This window comes from Otolemur garnettii, unplaced genomic scaffold, assembly GCF_000181295.1.
Source record: "Otolemur garnettii isolate 467f Iridium unplaced genomic scaffold, OtoGar3 scaffold00089, whole genome shotgun sequence".
NCBI classification, from domain to species: domain Eukaryota; kingdom Metazoa; phylum Chordata; class Mammalia; order Primates; family Galagidae; genus Otolemur; species Otolemur garnettii.
The window spans coordinates 4,966,764-4,971,630 of NW_003852484.1; the positions used below are offsets into that span (position 1 = coordinate 4,966,764).

Here is a 4,867-nt window from a genome sequence, read left to right on the forward strand (position 1 = left end):
TATCATTGTTTGGCGGGCCCAGGCTGGATTCGAACCTGCCACCTTAGGTGTATGTGACTGGCGCCTTAGCCACTTGAGCCACAGGTGCCAAGCCAACATAATTTTTCTATATACAATTATATAATTGTATACAATTTAATTGATTTCAGCTCTTCCTGAAATAGAAATTCTGTTTCCTTCTTTCTGCTTGCTTTGCATTTAGCTTGCTTTCTCTTTATAGTTTGTTGAGGTACTTAGATTACTGACGAAAGATCTTTTTCTTTTGTTAATATAAGCATTTTAATGCTATAAATTTCCCTCTAAACACTGCGTTAGCTGTATCTCACAAATTTTTAAATGTTTTACTTTCATTTTCATTTAGTTCAAGATATTTTCTAATATTCCTGGAAGTTTCCTCATCGATTATTTAGAAATATGTTGTTTAATTTCCAAGTATTCAGAGATTTTACGGTTATCCTTTATTATTAATTTCTGGTTTAATTTTCTTTTGTTCTGAGAATATACTTTGTATGATTTTATATTTGTGCACCACCCACTGATCAGTATGTGACCTAGGGGTTGGTGTCCCTGTAGTTTCAGTTCATCGTCTTTGGTACACTGATTAGGATCAGATCCATATATGCACAGCTTTGGGAGTGAGCCAAAGGTTCATAAACTATTTTATTGGGGTTGCTTTTTCAAACTTTACCTTTTATACAGTCTTCCCCATACTTTGAGGTTTGCTGGGGCTCCCTTTAGTGGTCCTGTGCCCAAAAAAATGGAGGTCTTGTTGCCTATTCTGTCATCTATCTGTGCAACTGCACCCACATCCAGAGCCAAATGGAAGAAGAACAAAAGAAAAGAATAAATGCAATGAGAGTTGGCCCCACTCTCTTGAGATCATAGTTTTACCAGTCAGAAAGGTTTCCCTTCCTCTGTATTCCTAAGCATTCCCCCTTGTTTTATACCTTTTGCTGCAACCATTATGAAATTACTCAGGGGCTGTCTTGTGGCAGAAGGAAAAAAATACTGAATTTCCATATTTCCTCCAAGCATTAGGAATCCACTTTCCTATTCAGTGAGCCAGAGCTATAGGACTTCTTCTGGTGTTTCCTATCCACACAGACTATTTTCAGATTCTAAGTTAAGTTGTATTCAAATAAGGGAATATGGCAGGAAAAAAGTCTGGTATTTCAAATTTTGGGCTTCTTCCTCAGTGTGCCCACTACCATTTACTTTTTGGAGTCCTGAAATAGCTGCTTTATGCATGCTATTCAGGTATTATAGTTGCAGTTAGTAGGAAAGATAAGATAGAATGTGCTTATTACATTTTACCCAGGAACAGAGCCCTACTTCTCACTTTTGATTAAAGAAAGTCTTCCAAAGACTTTGTTTCCTGCATAGAGATCTAATTATTATGTGAAACCTAAAGGCAGTATGAGTTTCAGTGTGTTGTGTAGATTCCTGAAAGACCTACTGAAGGATAAACACAACTAATTTAAAACCCATATTTCCTATTTTTCTCTGACAATTCTTTTCATCATTGATATCTTCATCAACCTAGCCTTTTCTTTATTTTCTACTAAAATTATTATTACTTACGAAAGTAGTCTTAAATTTAGGATTAGGAGATAGTGTGTTCACATGAAAAAGAAATATGCATCGGTAGCAGCGCCCGTAGCTCAGTGGGTAGAGCACCAGCCACATACACCAAGGCTGGTGGATTCGAACCCAACCTGAGCCAGTTAAAACAAAAAAAATAGCCTAGTGTTGTGGTGGGCACCTGTAGTCCCAGCTACTTGGGAGGCTGAGGTAAGAGAATCGCTTAAGCCCAAGAATTAACATAGTGAGACTCTGTCTCAAAAAAAAAAAGAAGAAAGAAAAACAAATATGCATTGGTGTCAAGCGATTCAAGGTGGTAATAAAAATTACAGATACATGTGTACTTTGACCAGACATCTTTATTTGGTCCTACAGCTGATCCTGCAAATGTATAAAACAACATTAACACACTGATGCTTCACTGGTGCATTAAGAATAACGTCAAAAGATTTGGAAGCAACCCTAGTGTCCAACAGAAGATTCATTAAATAAGTAATGGTATAGCCACGTGCTGGAGTACTATTCAACTATTTTCTTAAAAAATCATAAAGATCTCTTTGTACTAAAGTAAAATAGATCTATAGAAGATATATGGTTAAGTTTTTAAAAATCAAGATGCAGGGCAGTGCCTGTGGCTCAAAGGAGCAGGGTGCTGGCCCCACATGCCAGAGATGGTGGCAAGTTGGCAGGTTCAAACCCAGCCCCAGCCAAATACTGCAAAAAAAAAACAAGATGCAGAGAATAAATATACACTGTATACCTCTAATTATATAAGAAAGGGAAGAAATAAGAATATATACTTATGTTTGTATAAAGAATCAGTGAAAAGATAAATTAAAAATTAATAAAAATGGTTTCGGGGGGGCAAGGGAAATGGGTAGATGAGGACAGGGTAGGAACAAAACTGCTTTAGCATATATCTTTTATATCAGGTTAAGTTTTAAAGCTGATATAAAAAATATTAGGTAAATTTTTATGGAAAGTGTTTCTTACCACACTGAATTTTTTTTAACTTTTTGTTACAGAAAATGTCAAACTTATTATAAAGAATAGAAAATGAGGCTGGGCATGGTGGCTCACACCTGTAGTCCTAGTACTCTGAGAGGCGAGCAGGTGGATCACCTGATTTCACCTGTTCGAGATCAGCCTGAGCCAGAGAGTGACCTCATCTCTAAATATAGCCAGCATCCTGGCAGGCACCTGTAGTCCCAGCTACTTGGGAGGCTGAAGCAAGAGAATTGCTTAAGCCTAAGAGTTTGAGGTTGCTGTCAGCTGTGATATTACAGCATTCTACCCAGGGTGACAAAGTGAGATGCAGTCTCAAAAAAAAAAATGAACACCATGTTGTACCTTTTACCCTGTTTCAAAACGTATCAGTATATGGTCAATCTTGTTTCATCCTACCTCAACCCACTCCACACCTTCCCCCACCCTCAACTTGATTGTTTTGAAGCAAATGTTACATATATCATTTCATCCCTATATACTTTAATGTTTAATTTTAAAGGATAAGAACTTTTTTAACATAACAGTATATAATTATTACACCTAAAAATTTAAGAATAATTCTTTAATAATTAAATGTTATTTTAATTTCCCTAGTTGGTTCATAAATGTTATAGTTAATTCGTTCAAATCAGTATCTAAATAAGGTCCACTCACTGTAATTGGTTTCTTAAGTTTCTTTTAATCTTAGGTTCCTCTTTCCTGTTTTGTTTTGTTTTAACTCCCTAGCAGTTTATTTAGAAAAGAAGATGGCTTTTTGTCTTACACTGTTTGCTGTGTTCTGGATTTTGCTGGATTTTGCCAATTGTTCCCCTGTAGTGTCTGTTAAACCTATTTCTCTGAATAGTCTCTAAAATGATAGTTAAATATAATGGTCTGAAAGATGTTTTTTGTTTTTATTATTCTGAAGTAGTTTTGGGCATATAATATGATACCTGGTTATCTGTCTCTGTGATGTTAAGGAAGTATCAGCTTCATACATCCATGATAACAATAGTTTACAAAAAGAAAAAGATTTCAAGATCAAATTTTAATTGTATACAAGATCTTAAGAAAGGAAGTGAGAAAAAAAGAAAGCTAAAAAGAGAAATAAGAGAATAAATGATACGTGTGCTTTATAGATATCAGTATGCAAGAGATTATGCAAGACTGTAAGTGACGTGTGTATATCAAAAATGACATTTGATAGGATATATACAAAAATTTGTTTAACAGATAGAATTAGTGAATATAGGAAAAAGAGACAGTCCTAAATGAGGGGATGATTTCTCAGAATTTTATTCTCTGAAAAAGCAAATTTCAGTTTTTGGACATGTTTCCTAAATCAGGATTGATGATGGTGAGAAGAATCCACGACCTTGAACTGAAGCTGTTATGAGCTTTGATGCAATAAGTTGAATGACAACATTTTTATGAGATGGGAGGCTATATACCTGAAAACAAATGTGTTCCAAGACTAAACAGTACCTGAGACTCTCTAGTATTATTGTAAAGGGCAGAAATGGTATTTAATAACTTTGCCCCCTTTCCAATTTAGATTACTCTAAGAGAAAGAAAAGTAATGTCAAAGGAAAGAAAAAAGCTGTGCTCAACTGAGTTGTAGTGATTGGACTGTGCAATATTGATTTATTGCCATAATTGTTCAGAGCTAGATTTTGCTGACTATTATAAATTCAGCTTACAACGTGTCAGAAATCCAAATCTGTTTTATTCTTAATAATGTGAATAGAATTTAAATTAATTCATAAAAAACTATTCAACACTAATGGGTTCTTGTTCCTTTGAGTAATAAGAAATATCATTTATATCACCACTCAGTCTTTTGGATCAATATAGGAAAAAAAAATTGTAATAGTCAGTGACTCGAGGCCACTAACCCTACATGATTCTCATTGCCTGTTCTCTGTTTCTCATGTTAAGACAAGCTGTTTGTTACTAAATTCTTTCATTTTAGTATTTATTTTGTATTTCAGGTATTTCAGTCTATGTCTGTTTGTTTAATACATTTCCCAGGCTGTAATACCACCTAACTTTGATTTATTCGAGGCTTCATCTTCCTTATTTGTTATTTTCCTTGTTTCTTTACTATTCAGGTAGAAATGTGTATCATAGATACAAAGCTGGTGCATACTCCAAAAGATACACAGAAGCTTGCCATTTTTGCCTTCTGGCACACCACCTGAGCACTATGCTAGGTTTCTGGGTTTTCTCTACACTGAAGTTTAAATCTGCTCTTTGCTTCTACACTGAAAAACTCCTGGCTTGGCGCCTGTGGCTCAAG

At 35.1% G+C, this 4,867-nt stretch overlaps 1 protein-coding gene across 2 annotated transcripts in view; it reads left to right on the forward strand.

Annotated features, from left to right (window-relative positions):
* Positions 1 to 4,867, forward strand: part of RABL3 (RAB, member of RAS oncogene family like 3) — a 40,115-nt gene that overhangs the window by 25,790 nt on the left and 9,458 nt on the right. The gene's annotated exons all lie outside the window — the stretch shown is intronic.